The 18,375-nt window shown below is 36.6% G+C and overlaps 1 protein-coding gene across 7 annotated transcripts in view; it reads right to left on the minus strand.

The window, feature by feature from the left end:
* Positions 1–18,375, minus strand: part of SOX5 (SRY-box transcription factor 5) — a 929,786-nt gene that overhangs the window by 734,758 nt on the left and 176,653 nt on the right. Inside the window, exon 1 of one of the 7 annotated variants that reach the window (XM_053661999.1) lies at positions 5,207–5,266. The exons of the other annotated variants lie outside the window; for them this stretch is intronic. The gene's annotated coding sequence lies outside the window, so the exon portion shown is untranslated. Of the gene's footprint in view, positions 1–5,206; positions 5,267–18,375 lie in introns of those variants that run through there. 7 annotated transcript variants of the gene reach the window in all.

Consider the following 18,375-nt stretch of genomic DNA (forward strand, 5'->3'; position numbering starts at 1 on the left):
TCCTTGCCAGCACTTGTTTGTTGCTTGATCAATGATAGCCACTCTGACAGGTTTGAGATGATATCTCATTGTCATTTTAATTTGTATTTAAATTTGTAATTCTCTGATGATTAGTGATGATTGAGCATTTTTTCATATGTCTATCAGTCATTTGTATATCTTCTTTGGAGAAGTATCTGTTCAGGTCCCTTGACTATTTTTTTAATTGGACTGACTATAAAGGTTTGTGTTTAATTATGAGTTCTCCATCATGTTGTCATGATCTATATGTCTATTTTTATGTCAATATCATACTGATTTGATTACTATGGCCTTATAGTATGGTTTGATATTAGGTACTGTGATACCTCCAACTTTGTTCTTCTTTCTCAGGAGCATTGTTGCCATGCGGGGCCTTTTGTGGTTTCAGATAAATTTTTTAAATATTTGTTCTAGTTTCAGGAAATATATCATTGGAATCTTGATAGGAATGCTGATGACTCTGTAGATTGCTTTGGGTAGCATGGATATTTTAATGATGCTAATTCTTCCTATCCATGAACACAGTATGAGTTATTTTTATTTTTCATCTGATCCCTCTACCACCTAACATTCCTCACCCCCAGAACTGTCAGTTTGCTCTCTATGAGTCTGTCTCTTTTTTGTTTGTTAGTTAGATTTGTTCATTAGATTCCATATATGAGTAAAATCATATGGTACTTGTCTTTGATCACAGTTTTCCTAATAATTGTGAAGTGGTTCTATATTGCCTTTTTAGGCGTCTACCTTCATTCATTTATTCACTTTTTAAAAGTTTCTTACTGATACAGTTTTTGAAATAGGATTGCCAAAGGATATTGAGACTAATCTAAAAGATGCGATAGACACTTTCTGAAATGGTTTTGGTGTAGCCTGGAAATAATGTGGAAAACAGAATCAGTTACAATTAAATCTCTCACTCCATAGCACCGGCTGTGAGTGCCACAGCTGAAAAGGCTCTTGACTATTCTTTCTATGAAAACTTTGGAACCTAGTAGAGCTCAGCTTGAACTAGGATCTCCAACTTATTTCCTCAGATGGCCTTTCGTCAGCTATTTAACCTTAGTTTCCTGATGTGAAAATGGAGTAAATTACTTCATTTACAAGGGTGGGATGTATGTCTGTAAGAGAATTAAATGACCATATCTTGGACACAGGAAGCTCTCAATAAGTGGTAGATATATTCATTATACAACTAATTATCCCCTATGTTGTTATAGACAAGATTCTTGCACAATCATGAAATTTAAATACCACCTATTTAATGTCTTTTATAGTGTATTTAATGAAATGAAATTTAAAGATATATGAACTTCCTCATTAATCATGATTTCCTATTTCATCATCTGTACCTTTACCCCTGGCCATTCGCCCTTGCATCCCCAGGCCTAGCAAACCACCTGACACACAAAGTGTTTACTAGTCCTGGCAATGACTCTAAATCAGTCCCTAGTTATTGGATTCTGCAACTTGCTCCTCACTCTGAGCAGGGTTCTGTGGGAATATTTCAGCCATACTCCCCCCAAAAAGTGAAGGAATTGAGAAGAATTTTGATATTGTTCTAAGAAGCAGTCCCAGATCACCAGTAGTTTGTAGAGAGGCAGTGAATCAGAGTGGCCTTTAGGTAACTAGGTTGAAAGAATTTCTTAATTCCTTTCTATTATACTTAAAATATCATTTTTATTGTTATTAAAAATTGTTAATGTCAACTCAATGTACATGTTACCCAGTTCCCATCCACCTAAACTGCTGAGGTAAGAAATTATAATGGTTAGTTATTAGAGTGAAAACCATTACATGAATGCAACAGGGAGTCACAAAGCAAGAACTAGATAATTTCTGTCTAACTACTGGATAATTAATGCAGGAAGAAAATAACGTGTACATATTTGGAATGAAGAATTATAGATTATTTGCACTTATTTTCTTTCTGTGGCAATTAAATTAACTATCTTTGATTTCTCACCTGTTACCATGGTTATTTTCGGTGATCTAGGTCATTAATGTCTTAAATATAATAGTTAGATTAAAATTACAGCTCTTCCAACTTTGCAAAAATATTCTGAAGGTTCAATACAAGAGAAAGCTGATGGCTTAAGGGAAAAGAGTTGCCTATTGAATGAAACTATTTAATCATCTTAAAGCTAAGAAGTCCCACACTTTTTTCCTTCTCAATTTCACTGAGATTTTGTTCACTTAGGACAGCAATGAATGAGCAGGTGTTTTCATGACAGTTAATTCTAACTATGCTGTTAACTTTCTACTTATATTGTTAATTCTTTCTCTTAATTATGGGAACACCACTCCAGTGGCGGAGTATGACCTTCAAAGGACTGAGTGTCGTAGAAGCTTACACAGCCCTCACGGACAGGTAAGAGGTCTTTGGACAGGCAATTACAAGGTATACAACCTCTGGAGCATGTCTAGAATAGGGCCTAGGGGATTTCTCACCCACCCTGGGTTGAGGGGCATAACTAGAAGACAGCGAGGGTGAGGACTTGCCAATATATGAGGTGCAGGGCAGGGCTTCCAGTTCCCTGATCATTATATGTTATGAATAATATAATCTCCTTGAAAAGCAGACATCAATAAAGTACCTTAACTAACTCCATATCTCAAATCTTCTCCATCTCCAAAAGCGTCCTTCTTGCCAATAACCTGTGTCAATGTGTTGTGTTAAGGCAGGAATCTGACACTGATTCGCCAGGTCAAATCTGAGATTTGTGTATCTTCTATGAGCAAATGGGGAAGTTCAGAAAATGGAAGGCTTTGTTTCCTGTAAGGAAACTTTGGAGGGCCTTCTACCCTATCTCCCTTTCTTGTATGGACCAATGCACAATTTTTTTATCTCATCTCAAGAGTACAGCAACAAGCCCAGAGCAACTGCTTTTACACTTCTGCATCTCAGAGAAGAACAGAAAAGGATTGAAGCCAGGTGTTCAGAAGCTGCCAGGACAGAGAGTGCAAAGTAGGGGGCAGGCAGGTTGACAGACAACTATTCCTTGCTGTAAAAAGGAACAGAGTAAAAAGAAATGATGATGCTTTGCGTACTGCAATAGGACTGTAAAGAGTGTATGTGAGAATCAGGAAGAGTCTCCTGCATGTGTGAGAATTTTTCTCCAATTGATTCATTTATTTTCTTACTCGACAAATATTTTTTAATAACCTTCTATACACTATATACTAAAGAATTAAGAAATCAGTGGTGAACAAAATAGTCAAGGTCCCTACTCTTACCAAGCTTATAATCGTATAGACTACATTAAAGTTAACCAAACCATTATATCAATACTAATATAAAATGACAAACTGTGAAAAATATTCAGTAGGAAAATGCAAGGCATCCTATAAAAGCAGAGAATGGGTTTATTCAATCATACCTGGGGCTTCAGAAAAGGTTCAATGAGGAAATGTCATTTCAGCTAATCTGAAAATTACGAGTTGTAGGTAAAGAGTTTTCTAAACAGAAGGAAAAGGAACCGAATGGCCCTAAGATGGGGGAGGAATGCACCAGAAACTGAACGATGGCCAGTGTACCTGGAGTGCAGAAAGTGAGGGGGACAAGGAGATCATGCAGAGCCTTGAATGCCATCACATAGATTTTGGTCTTTATTCTAAGCACCATGGAAAGCCATTGATAAGTTTGCTTTAGAGAAGACCTATGAGCAGATCTGCATTTTAAAGAATCCCTTTGCATTACTGAGCATCTGCTAAAGCACAGGGTGGCAAGAATGGTATTAGAAAAATCTCTCAACTAGGAGTTTATGGCAGAATCCAGGAATGATGGCACCTTGGCCCAGGGTGGATGGTGGTAGAGACAAAAAGAAGTTGACAGATGAACAGTCCTTTAGGGGGTAAAATCAGCCTAGAATATCAAGATAAGTAAGAGGGAAGGTGATCCTTGGTTTCTGGCTAACACAACAAGACTCTTGGTGGTGTCATTTGTTAAGATAGGAGCATTGATGAAGTCATATTTGGGTGGGTGGAGACAACTTCAGTTGTGCATCTGAAGGTCTAAAAGACAGTAGTGGCCAATTTTCATGAAAAGAGAGTTCCAATCAAGCACTCTTAAACCAAACTGAGGATGAGAGGGAAGATTCTCTCACTTTTTATCATGGTTTCCTTACCTCTATTAACTCAAACTAAAAAAAAAACTAATAAGAAACCGTACATGCTTATTTTAACTCAGTTTTTAAGTTTAAAACATTTTAAACCTCATTAATACAACCAATTCACAAGATTCTCAAGCTGGAAAAAAATCATACAAATTATAGTAAGTTTTAACAAATGTGCTCCCCCAGAGCTTGTGATTAGCCCCAAGGTTACTCAGTGAGTGAAGGATGAGGTTAGAAATCAGCCAGAATTCTACTGATAAGCAGAGGAGTGCTGTTTCCATGACATGAACAGTGTGATTCCTAGGCTGGCTGATAGCCCCCATCAACTGGAGGTGGGGTTAAGGACTGGGGCATGGCCCTTGTCCACATGCTGGGCCGGCATCCCTGAGATGCTCTTCCGGGCAGTCTGCAGTGGGGCTGAGAGTATGCTTTTAAATGCCTTCCAGATGATTTGATGATTGGCCAGATTTAGAATCCACTGCATTGAATACCCCATGGTAACTTTCCTTAGATCATTTTACACAATTAAAATTTGTATTATATTTAAAAGTCATTTTTCCTAATTGAATGCTTTCAGTGTATAAGGCAACTAAAATTTTTCATTATGAAAAGTATTCATCACTACAGTGAATTCAAAAGTTTAAAATTAAGTTTGACATAGATGTAAATGAGAAAAGGTGTTTCCATTTCTGTGAAAAACAAGTTATTTCTAGTACAAAAAAAATAATGCAATTTAAATGCTTCCCTTTAATAAAATAAAAGTCCCTTGGTTGGGGTAAGATTCTTCTGGAAATTTAAAGTAGCTTTGTAGTCTTAAGAGTAAATGTTTAATTTAGGCATTTGACTTTAAATACTTTTCTTAAAAAAAGAAAGATATTATAAGTCAAAACCCAACTCAATTTACTCTATTCAGACTACAAAACACTCAAAATGATAAAAAGGAGTTTTATATACAAAACTGAACATTTTTGTATAAACAGCATAAATGCCAATTTTTACAAACAACGCAAACAAAAATGTAAACGTGAAAACCAAGAAAATTGAGTTATAACCAATATAACACAAAATGATACCTTCAGGATTGATAATCGATCTAGACGTCAGTCAGAGTGGCAGAGATCAAAGTTAAGCGAAGCAGTTCCCAAGCACATGAACGGAGGAGGCACGAAAGGGGTGCAGGGATTCCAGGTAGGGAACAGGCACATCTGGCTTTAGTGCGGAGATGAATACAGTGAGTTATTTTTGTCTGACTGACCATTATGTCACAGAAACATGCAAATGCTTTCCTGGTTCCTTTCTTTGCAGATTCCATAGCACCTTTGTTTCTCTCAGTTCCTCCTCCTCCTTCTCTCCCTCTTTCTCTCTTGGTGGCCATTAACTATACTGACAGTTTGACAGGCTGAAATAAGGAAATAAAACACTTAAACATTGTTTCCTGATGTATGCATTCATCTCCTCTGCCAAACACAGATATTGAGGAGATACTTCACTCCTGCTGTCAGCTCACTAAATTACACCCCCACTCCCAGGCTACACAACGCAGGTCTCTCAATCTCGGCACAGCTCCGGTCCTTCCCGAATACGCAAGGGCTTCGTTCCACTTGCAGACAGCCTTCCTTTATCTTTTTTTAATACTAAATTTTCTGAAGTTATGGACTGGATTTCTGTATAAAAGCTGATTATTTTTCCACCTTTTAAAGACTGTCAGAATTCAGTTTAACTTTCTAGAGTTTCTATGGTAGCGTGATTTACTCGAACAATGACAAATGAAAAACCAAAGGGCTGGTTAAATGTTTTATTTTTCTCATAACCAATGAAGAGTTTGACTTTTTAAAAGCTGGTACTAATTAATCTAACACTGATTCTCCTAACAGGTCCAGGGATAGAAAGAAAATCGGTTGATCGTGACATCCAAAAAATGTGCCAGACCACAAATGATAGATGTTTCTCCCATTATTATTTTCACGTGGCAACGGAAGTCAAACTTCTGTACAGAAAATCTTGTACAAGATTTTTCTTACAAGTAATATTTAACTTTTTCCAGAGGAGATTGATGTGGATTAAATTTTGAGAAAATAGCAGGTGAGAGGAAGGGAAAATGACTTTCAAATGGTTACCTCCTTCTGACCACTATTAACATGAAGAAAGAAACATTTGAAAGTGAAATATTTAAGAATTTAAGACAAAAGACAATGGAAGTAAAGCTCTAAGACCTTTTCTTTGAGTCTACTCAGTCTCTCAGAAGCATTTATTTAGAGTCTACTATATATAATGCAAAACTCTATGTTCTCTGAAAGATGCTAAGGTGAATCCCACGTGTATCCTGCCTGGCTCCTCAGGCACTTTCAGTCTGGGGGAGATGCTGCAACCATAAGGAACTAGAAGGCAAGGTTGAATGCATTTCTAAATGCGGATACAGATAAAATGCAATGGGAATTCAAAGGAGTAAGGAATACCCCTACCCCTGCCTACAAGTAGGAATTCACATCTCGGTTTGATTGAAAGATCAAAAAATTTCCTCTCTGATAAGACTTACATGTTTTATTATCATTACTTGTTTTACATTATGTAACTTTTCTATTAAGCCATGGAATCTGTGAGGCCCTTTGCTTTGTCCACTTTGTTCAGGACAACATTTTCAAGACCGACACAGGGGTGGCATGCAGTGTGCACCCAATGAATATTTGTCCAACAGATGAGTGAATTATCTTATCATGAAAAACAGTGACTGAATCTAAATCTCCTGAGGATAGTTTTCTGAGTTTTTATTCATGCAATTCCCTGTCTCATGGAAGACCACCAATAAAAGAGATGAGAGACTTCTGTAAAACTTCTGGATACTTCGATGATCTGAGATACTATATTTAATTAGCACAATTGCTAAAACCTAGCCATAACCAAATGACTGTTTTCGTAAAGCTGAGGATTGTCTTTACTCATAAGGAGGCTCTTTTGCAACCTGATAACCATTAACGACTCCAAGATGAATCACAAAGGTGACATGCAGGAAGGCTCTCTGCTGTGTGGCCTGCTCCTCCTGTGCTTCAGATTTTCTCCAAAGATTAATACCTTCTAAAAATGTCCTTCTACCATCTTCCAAGAATGATAATCTAGTTATTGCCAATATAAATTATCAATAGATGTGAAAGGTTGCTACAGAAAAGATTATAAAACAATAAATGCAAAGATAGGTCATTAATGAAATCCATTTGAAGAACAGCTCACCCAGATAAGATTAAATACTTTTACAATAAGCTATTTATATCCAAATCATTTGGCTTTATCAAATATTATCTGAAATAATAAAGCTGCTATTTATTAAGCATTTACCTGCAGGCACTAGGCATCCTGTTACAAGAATGTTTCTTCACTAAAGTCCCATGATTCCTTTACAAAAAAAGGAATGTTTAGCCCCACATCACAGATAAAGAAACTGAGGCAGGGAAAGATTACCCCAGAAGGTAAGGAATCCGAGTTCACTGCATTCTGATGCCCCAAACCATTTCCTTTCCAACTATTTGACATTCAGCAATCACTAGAATAGATAGTTCACTGATTACATTTACTTTGGCTTATAATTCTCAAATATTTCACAAGGAAATTCTCCTTAGTAATGGTCATAACTTTTAAACTAAGCTCTTAAATAAAAAGCTTCTGTGTGGCTAAAGAAAACAGTATTAAATTAAAAAGACAACCAACTGTATGGGAAAACATATATGCCAATGAGACCTCGAACAAAGGTTTAATCTCCAAAATATACAAAGAATTTACACGACTCCACTCTAAGAAGACAACCAACCCAATTAAAAAATGGGAAAGGAACTTGAACAGACACTTCTCCAAGGAGGACATACAGAACATCCAGAGACACATGAAGAAATGCTCAATATTGTTAGCTATCAGAGAGATGCAAATTAAAACCACAATGAGATACCACTTTACACCAGTCAGGATGGCTATCATAAACAAAGCAACCATGTAGGAGAGGTTGTAGGGAAAAGGGGTCCTTAGTTCACTGTTGGTGGGATTGCAGATTGGTACAACCATTATGGAAAACAGTATGGAATTTTCTCAGAAAAATAAAAATCAACCTGCCTTTTGACCCAGCAATTCCACTGCTAGGATTATATCCTAAGAACCCCAAAACATCAATTTCAAAGAACCTATGCACCACAATGTTGATAGCAGCACAATTCACAATAGCCAAGAGCTAGAAGCAACCTAGGTGCCTGTCAGTAAATGAATGGATCAAAAAATTGTGGTACATATACACAATGGAATTCTATGCTGCAGAGAGAAAGAAGGAGCTACTACCATTTGCAACAACATGGATGGAACTGGAAAGCATTATGCTGAGTGAAATAGGCCAGGGGTTGAAAGACAAATACCATATGATCTCACCTTTAACAGGAAGCTAAACAACAAAACAAACAAGCAAGTAGAATAAAAACAAAGACACTGAAATAGAGAACAAGGGGACAGTGACCAGAGGGGAGAGGGAAGGGAATTTAAGGGGAAAAAAGGGGAGGGATTTGGAGGAACAAACAGGAAGGACACAGGGAGGAGAACTAAGGGGGGTGGAAATGGGAGGGAGGTGGGGAGCCCGGGGCCGGGGTGGGGGGCGGGACTGGGATGGGAGAAATAGACAAAAAACTGTACTTGAAAAATAACTAAATAAAATTTTTAAAAATAATAATAAAATAAAGTCAGTGTAGCATGCAAAATACAAACTTATGTCCTGACTTAAAAAAATATGTCAATTACAACATGACATTTCTTATCTCATGAAAAAATTCTTAAACAAGTGATCTGAGTGAAAACACCATTTTGATGGTGGGGTAGAGGATTACGACCAAGGCCAGGGCTGGGGGAGGAAGGCCTACAAGTTGCTCTTGCTGGGGATTGGTGGGTAAATCAGGACATAAACAGCAGGATACTTTTGACTAATGTCGCCTCGATGCCTCTTGCTCTTGCTTTCTCCCAATGTGTTCTCAAATGTCTTGCCAACATGGTGCCTTTAAAAATGTTGAAAAGGCACTTTGGGGGGAAATGCTCTTCTAGTTTCCCCCAGCCTTATATTTGGGGTGAGATAAGAATAATTCTGATACCCCAAACTGCACTTTTTCTACCATGATATATTGCCTCCAAGTAGTTTCTTCTGGATTTAAGAAGTCAAGAGAAACTCTGCTTCAGCCATGCTCCTGGACCTTTCTCTAAATGTAATTAACATGCATTTAATCAAGGGAGAGGAAAAATGCTATTCTTTCCTCAGTTTGTAAGACACCCAAGTCACACATATACCTACACACATATACCTACATGATTGTATGTAAATCCTATCCTTTACCCAAAAATACATCCAATAGGACTGAAACTATCTCCTTTTACTGAATTCGTCTTTTTGCAATTCTATTTTAAAAATAGAATATCCACATAAAATAACACCAGATCATTACCTTGTAATATGAAAAACAAAGGGAGTAAAGATAAAAAATGGATGTAAAGGACTAGTAGAATTACATGGAGACAAGAAAAAGAAGAAAAAAGAGTGAAAGGGAAAGAGGGAGGGAGGAAGACGCTGAAAAACAAAGAAGAGAAGGAGCTGAATCTTTCTATTTTGTCCACTCCCTTTTGTAAAGCTAGAGGTTTGCTTGAAGACAAAGTTGCCTCTTTCAGTACTCAAGGACATTTTCTTCTATGTAACTTCCTTCTCAAATAGGTTAATCACAGAGGCAATTAGTCTAGCTACACACAGGATGTCACTATTCCCTTATATAAATACAACTAGCACACATGTTTCAGGCAGAGAAAATATCAGTCAGGACCAAATTTCAAAATGTATCAGAATTTTGCACTGTGAGATGCTATTTTTTTCCCATCTTGGGTGAAGTTTAATTGTTATCACAATCCTTATTTATTAAACAGTCTTTCAGTTTTATTATCATTATAGAAGTGTAGTATGCAAATTAGAAATTTTGTCCAAATCAGAATAAAAAATCCAAAAAGAAAAGGGACCATGATACTGGCTAACTACACAAGAATAAGTAGAACCTATCAGCAAGGCTAATGGCTGGAAATGAAAAAACTAATTCTATATTAGTTGAAACAAATGTTCTGACCCATGCAGCCTCTAAGGTTTTTTGTGTGAGGGCTTTATTTTACATATCCAGAGTTTGGAGATTCGTGATTACTATTGTTCTGAGAACTAGAGGATTTGTAGCACAAGAGAGGCTCTCCTAAAAATGCAACACACACAGCTCTGGGTGGCACGACCCAGTCTTGGTGACGCGAGAGGAATTCACACGCCAAACTGTTAAATCACACGCCAATTGTTAAATAACAGCATCCATTTTAGCCTGAAACTACTAACTACTGATTATTGCGTGTACACTTATCAAAAACAAAATAATAAAGTGCTCTTTAAGAGAATAAATTGCTGTATCTTGTAGTAAATACATATTCATAGAGGGCACTGTGTCCTGCTTGATGGTGGCTACCCCAATGACAAAACTGCAAAACCCTGATGACACCCTAACATCTATGGTTCATCAGCTCACTTGTTTACTGTGGTAACAGAGAGAGCGCGGTCTTAGGGTCAGATGCGTGCATGAACAGATGCAATCCTTTCTCTTCTACAGCCACAGACTATTCACTCAGTTTTTCTGGCTGTCTCAACAGAATGTTTGCCATCAGTCACAACAGGATGAGAGAGACATACGGTGGCCATTCATTCATACAAGGAAAAGAGCTCAAATTCCAATTCCTACTGAACGATGGCTCCACCAAAGTCTTTTCACATAGTATGACATATTGCTTACCAACCAACCTAGCATAGAATGTGTACTTCAGCCCAAGGCTCACTCTGCCTGGGTTTGAATCCTGGCTCCACCTCTTTCTAGTTGTTGAGTCATGGCCAATTACTCAATTTCTCCCTCAATTCCCTCAGCTGAAAAAATGGGTACGATAATAGTACCTACTTCACGAGGTACTTAGGAAGCTTAAATTAGATACTACAGGCAAAGCAAGAACAATACCTGGAAAAAAAAAGTCCTCAGTAAATGATAGAAGTATTCTGTAGTGAACATAAAAATATTGGAGCTTTTTTTCTGATTTTATATTTATATATTTAAATCTGGAGGTCTTGCATTTAAATTTAACCTCCTGTAAGAGAAAGCAGAATTTTAAAATGTGGTTAAAAATTCTACAGGATAAGTGAACTGAGAATTGTAAAGCCCTCTGTCAGCACCAGAATCTTCCCAGAGTCTAGTCTGGTATAGCAGTCTTTCAAGAATTTCAGTCTGGGCTTACCTGAGTATGTGATCAGCTGCAATGTAGAAATGGGCTTTCTTCTGCTATAATGAATCCAAAGCTACTGCTGATGACACAGGAATGGGCAGAAAATGGAGTGATGTCCCCTCCAGCAGATCAACACTGCCACTGAGAACTTTGTAAGTGACTTTTTTGTTGTTGAAAGATCATTGGCTTTATTGCTTCTGTTTGATCTTTTTGCCCTACTTCCTCTAGGGAGTTTGGTGGTGGGTGGGTAAGTCAGCTTTGCAGCTAAGCCAGCTAGGCAAATAAGTTGCTTTGACTATAGTGCCTACAAATATAGAGATGTGTGCATATGCATATTCTTTCCCATGCGTGCCACAGGACAGCTCCAGAAAGTATGACAAGTAGAAGTACATTACAGATGTTATAAAGGAGCACACTGGGAATTCTCCTCAATGTAAAAGCCAGATAAATAATGTTTATTACAAGTCACACACACACGCACACACACACACACATAGTGGTTTCAATATCATCATCTTTTCATTTGGGGATTGCCTGATGACAGTTAGTCCTTTTGTGCAGAACAGGAACCTTTAGGTTTTAGAATTACTGATCTTATATTTTCAGCCACTGTAACAGCTGATTTGGACTGATTTCATGGGCAACCAGATCAATTGTATAGACATTAATACTTAAGAGGAAATGAAGGAACAGAATCAACTAAAGCAGCCTGTGAAATGAACAATAAAATCACTATCAGAATAGACTCTAAGAACACAATAAAATTTCGTCACAGTCCAGTTCTTCTTTACACAAATTAGTGCAATGAACAATTGAAATCAGCCCTGAAGCCAGGACTGTGTGGTCAGGTAAAGAGTAAACACCAGGAACCGTAAAAACTTTCTGTTAATCTGGCTGCTCAGTTAGAGGGGTGTTATTCTTTTTTTATTTAATAATTACTTGGATCTAAAACAACCAATCATTCAATTTTTTGTTTCCAATTCCTTAAGATTGCAAAAAGAAACTCACAGTAAGCTAAGATACCATGTTAGAAAACGAGGTGTGTATCCATGGAAGAGCATTATACACAGGATAAAATGTCCAGATGCACCTTGTGATTTGGAAAACTCTATTCCTCAAACACTTCATTCAGAAATACACAAAAAAAGTAATTAAATATCATTATTTCTATTACATAGTGAATATATTATATACTTACTGATACAAAAATGCATGTAAATACAAAGCTATTATTGTGTTATTTACCATTATCTTCATTTTTAATTATTTAAATAATAAAAAATTTGCATGTGAAATGTCATTTAACTAAGTTTTGCTGAAGTGGTTTTACTAATGCTTTACTCCTATTTGCTCTGCTTTTCTCCCCTTTCTCTCTCTCTTGGCTCCTGACTTTTTGGGCAAAGAATAATAATAACAATTTAGGTTCATTTTTTTTTGCTACATACAGTTTCATTTTCCCCTCTCACTCTTCCTTTTTCTGCCATCGCCCCTGGAAGGCAGCCATAAGCCACACTGGAGAAGTGCCAAGGTGCCCTGCTTGTGAGCAGTCTGAGTGCCTCTGTGTACCTCTCGGCTAGGCTTTACCTAGGTTACCATTTACAATATTGAGTGGAAAGTGTGGGTTGGAATAGCCAGCATTTGTAAGTCAATGGGTTGTGTGATACAAAAATATATAGCCAACTTCAGAATTTATAGCAATAACATTTATGTATCATGTTACTCCTAGAACAATCCAATTTATAAAGTGCCTATTGTGTATACATAAAGAATAATCATAAATCATTTACATTAAACAGTGTCAACTGGCAAAACACAACTTTCCTGCTAAATTCTGCACACTGAGATTAATGAGGTTTTTGGGGGGGCGGAAAGCACACTAAAGAAATCAACTCTGATTCATCCTACGTGGATAACATTCCCATATAAAGGAGCAGGTGTCGGGGGCATGATTTAGAACACCTATGGAACATCTCTGGAAAATATTAACTTTCTCTGAAGTCGAAAGCCATCCGCAGAGTGAGCTGGGAATGTGGCAAGAACCCAAGCCTGTCATCAACCTCAGGCTTTCTTTCATTTCTTCTCAGTAAAGAATGGATTTAAAACAAACAAACACAGAATTACCTCAAGGCCCTATTTGACCAGTTGCCTGACATGTTTTCTGTACAGGCACTGTTAGAAAACCTGGGAAAGATTATGCAGATTATGGGCTTGCATCTTTGACTCCTAGTGAGAGAAAAGTCCCAGTCACTGACCACAGCTATCAAAACTCCAAAGTAAAACTCAAGTATGTATGTGGATTTTCTCTGTTCATTCCCTAGCTCTTCCCTATTCAGCAAGGCAGCTGTCTTTAGAAATCTATGCTTTGGGGTCTTGAATTAAACCCATTCCTTCTCCCTAAAAAAACCCTTAAAATTAATAATAGGGAATGTTTTGACAGTCCACATCTACAAGAGCATTTTTTGTGTAAGAGCATTTAATCTTATCTGAAACTCATATGTACATAGCTGAATTGGACATCATATAAGAAAAATACATTTTGAATTTCTCTTACAGTATTTTGGCCCTCTATCTTCTGTCTTTAGAAAGGACACAGGAGCAAAATGTTTCTCCTGCCTTAACTCACAGCCTTAAAAATACCCATTGATTTCTTTTAGCCGAAATGGAAAAATACCATTTTTTATATGTAAAAATATTTTTTCTTTAAAAACCTCACTTCTCCAAATTCTACTGACGACTAGTTTTACCACAGAGAGAAGCAACTCCCTATCTTGATATAAATTAAAACTGAATCTGAAAAACAAAAAGAAATAAATGTATAGCAGGAAAATCTGTAAACCAGCTTTCACTGAATGAACAACCTGCTGTTTCTCAGTCAAAGTTAATTGACACTGTGTAAAGGTATGTTGTAATCTAGAAAGCAAAACAAAACAAAAACCCTCATGAACAGAGTAAGAATAGAGTCACATACTCACCAACTGACATGAGAACTGGTGGTAAGCAGAGGTTTTCCAGAGAAGATTTTTAAAACTAACATGTTAATCTGGAAAGTCAGATACACAATGGCTTTTGGAGAAATGTTCTGAAAACTGGGCATCCTCCAGCTTCACTGAATTTCAGTTGCATTAGTTGGTAGGAAAAATAAGATGTAACTTTTCACAACTGAGAGTATTAAACTTAAGAAGCAGTGACAACTCACTTTCACTATAAATAGAAGATTTTGGTGAAAAAGCTAAATCATTCAAGAGTAAGGAACAGAGGTAACCTCAGAAGGTTTTTGTTTGTGTGAAGAGAGACAAGATGACATACTGAACCTTTATTCATTTAACACGTTTTATTTTTTAAATTTATCTGGTTATCACGGAATTCTTTCCCATTTTTGAGTGGCATTTTGATTCACTTAAAAAGATAACGTTTTGTGCTCAGTGAGGCAACTTCAAATCCCAGACCAAAAGCCTTCTCCTTACCAATAAACTGAGAACTCTATGTAAAAATGAAGTGCCATTATGACTGCTCCCTCAGCGGCGGCTGCTCCGTCCTCCACCTTGTGAAGACTCCTTTTCCCCCAAGATTAATGAAAACTACACAATCACTATGTAGACATTTTTAAAGAATCTGTATGTTCCTATGATTAATCTATACTTCCTACCAATTCTTTCTATATTCCTAAAGTAAACATAATTTTTAAGAAGGTAATGACTTCGCCAACATGATCCAAAATAAAGCACACTTCAAAATTTGTTTCAAGTCAGGAAATCAACAAGTAGTGCAGGCCAGTTACTAAAAAAGACTTCCTTTACACATTGCTTTCATGGACCTGCTCATTACTTTTTGTAACTGCACTGACTAAATGGAAGGGTTAGGATGCACAGAGGTGGAGACTCCCATGGCAACGGATGTTGTGGAATCATCACTGAAAACCTTCTCTCTTTTTTAACGAGAGTCTTCTAGTGTTATTAAGTTCTGACCTATCATAAAAAGATTTTGCCTCATTTCCTTATGCAAAAGGACAGGAAAGAAATACCTTCAGGCTGAACCACACTTTCTACCTCAGCTAACAAGAAAATATAACTTCTTTTCCATTCTTACTCTTATACTATCATTTAAACAACTAGTTATAGATTATAGTTGTTTTGACTCTTTTATTCAAGAAACAATGCCAATAACAATTCCTTTTTTTTTTGGATGGCTAAACATATCCATGTTGTGTTCTGTTTGTTCCAGGAGGCATCGATTCAATGTTACTTTTAGACTTTTTAAAACTAGAATCCATGGATTGCTGGGAAATCTATAAGTTTCTGAAATTATATGCCAAATTTCCTATGTATATTCCCATTGGGATTTTTCTGGCAGCAAATCATTCTGTTTTGCTACCTAGCATCCATGTGCCCTCTTTCAGTCACTGGTACCCACCATTTACCTCTGTGATTCTATCCTTAGTCCATGGAAAATTACAAAGCTGACTCCATCCCTGCTCCAACAGGGGTGTATTTGGGTGAGCCTGTGATCTAATCAAATCCAATTAATGTGAAAAGACTTTGGATAGGGCCTCTGGGAAAATACTCTTTTTCCTGTTAGACCTGAAGCCTAAGAGGATGTTACAGTTGAAGAAATGTTACTGCCACCATCTTGCTCCCAAATGAAGCCACAGACTGAAGCTTTACTAGTGGAAGCTGAGAGATGAAGGGAAATTGATTCTTGATCACATTATTTTAACCCACAATGTAGCTCTTTGCCTTGCCTTTCCATATTTTAATAAGCAAATAATTCACTCCCATGTGCATTCCTGGCATCTTACTCCACAGTTCTGCATAGCTGACTCCTTCAGCTTAACTGGTACAGGCTTTCCTATCTGATATGAGACCTCTTTACTCTTTACTTATGTCCAGCCTAGTCCATCCCACCTGTCGTTAATCTCATTACCTATTGTCAAAATCATACTCCATGTGCTGTTTCTTAATTTAGTACACAGAAATCTGGTCATTTTCCCAATCCTTTTCAGTCAAAGTTTATACAATGCAGAATTATTGTCCTGTTGAGGGAGTAAGGAAGGAAGGAAGAAAGGAGAAAAGGAGGAAGGGAGGGAGTGGACCAGGTGTTAAAAACTGAAGATTCAAATAGAAAGTCATGTGGTAAGTTTCATCAATGGTCAAACAAATTGGTATTCTGGTTAGACTCAGAGAATCCATTACAGTTAAGCAAATATCTTTACCATGGACTAGGAGGAAAAGATTTTTATGCATTTTTATCTTGATTACAACCAGCCTTAGCTGACATAATTATGAAGCCCTTAAAAGTAACTGTTGAGGTTTAGAAGCACTTGCCACTTCCTTTGAACTAGCTCTATAAATGACAAGAGTGAGTATTTAGATTAAATGAATAGATTAATAAACATCTTTGGAATATCCATCATAAAGGTTGATTTATGTTCTATTGCCAGCAGTAATTCAAGGAAATGCCAAGCTATTCAAAAAATATTGCATGTTTTTCTCACCACTTTGCCAATGTTATCACACCATGTAAGTCTCACAATATCTATATTCTTTTGCCATACTAACTATGCATAAAAAGCCGATAGATATTAAACCACTTTAAGTTTACATGGGCATCAGCACAGCAACCACTTATATTTATAACTCTGATGAATGGCCTTTCATTTGCAAATTTATAGTGTATCCATAATTTCTTTAGGGAACCAAGAGGTTCATTCAAAAATTGCCACAACATATATCTATGCAAAGATGATGGAAATGGTTTAGAAAATTAAATGCTTTAAAAAATTAAAATCATATTGCCAAGAAAAAGGACATGTTCTTTCCTGGTTTGCTCACATGTTTAAATTGATCAGAACTGCACTTTCGGCAGTTATACTAGATAATGTAGATAGCATATTAATATAGTTATTAAATGTGTTCAAAAAAATTGTTGGTAGGGTTGTACAGCATCAGTGTGGACTACTAGACATCAAGTTCATTTAAATCTAATATTTTATTTTCTAACTTTATTCCTCTATATTAAGCTATAAATATATAAAGAATCTTAAGATACAATTTTCCTTACATTTACTGCATTTACTGTATTTAATTCTTCAGGACTACTCCCAGAATACCGTATGGTTTATTGCAAGCATAGACTATTATAAACTATAATTTAAACAAAATTACTCAAATAAAATACATATTAGCACAGAGTCAAACTAAACAAGGAGTCCTACTTATCCCAGTACACACTTTGCTCAATTGGAGAAGCTGGTGAAGTAGAAGATGAAGGATAACAATTACTACTAAAGTAACCAATAAAAATCAGAATAGTCACTGTTATTAAGTGTGAAGAACTGTACTTTGTTGCTATCCGTGATGTGTTCTGGCATTTCTATTCTCCCTTCACTTGTGGTCATTTACCACTTTAAATGAGAAATATACACAAATCTCAGAGCTTTGGGTTTTTTTAGTTTTTTTGTGTTTTTTTCCTAGAGTAGTCTTACTTTTTTTAAATCTACCCTATTATTACAGAATTATCAGAAGACTGAAAGTGGGTTTAATTACTTGATTTGGTTATATGAACAACAATCCCCAAGTTGTCAACTCTTTAGCATAAACTCATCTAGTGGAGGAAAAAAATTGTCCCAAAGCTTGCAAAATTTGTAGACAAAACATTGGGCTGGCCAAAAAATTTGTTTAGTTTTTTCCATAAAATAAAAGACACATTTTTTTATTTTTACCAATAACTTAATTTGGATATTTGGGATATGTTGGTTATCTCCTGTGTGGCATGACATTGATTGTTCTCAATTAATGTCTCAATTTGATCGCCATCAACTTCAACTAGTCTACCTGACTGTGGAGCATCATCCAGAGAGAAATCTCCAGCATGAAACTTTGCAAATCACTTTTTGACACACTTAGTCACAGCACCTTCTCCATACACTGCACACATCTTTTTGTGTGTG

This window comes from Artibeus jamaicensis, unplaced genomic scaffold (genome assembly GCF_021234435.1).
Source record: "Artibeus jamaicensis isolate MK-2021 breed Jamaican fruit bat unplaced genomic scaffold, CSHL_Jam_final contig_233, whole genome shotgun sequence".
NCBI classification, from domain to species: Eukaryota; Metazoa; Chordata; class Mammalia; order Chiroptera; family Phyllostomidae; genus Artibeus; species Artibeus jamaicensis.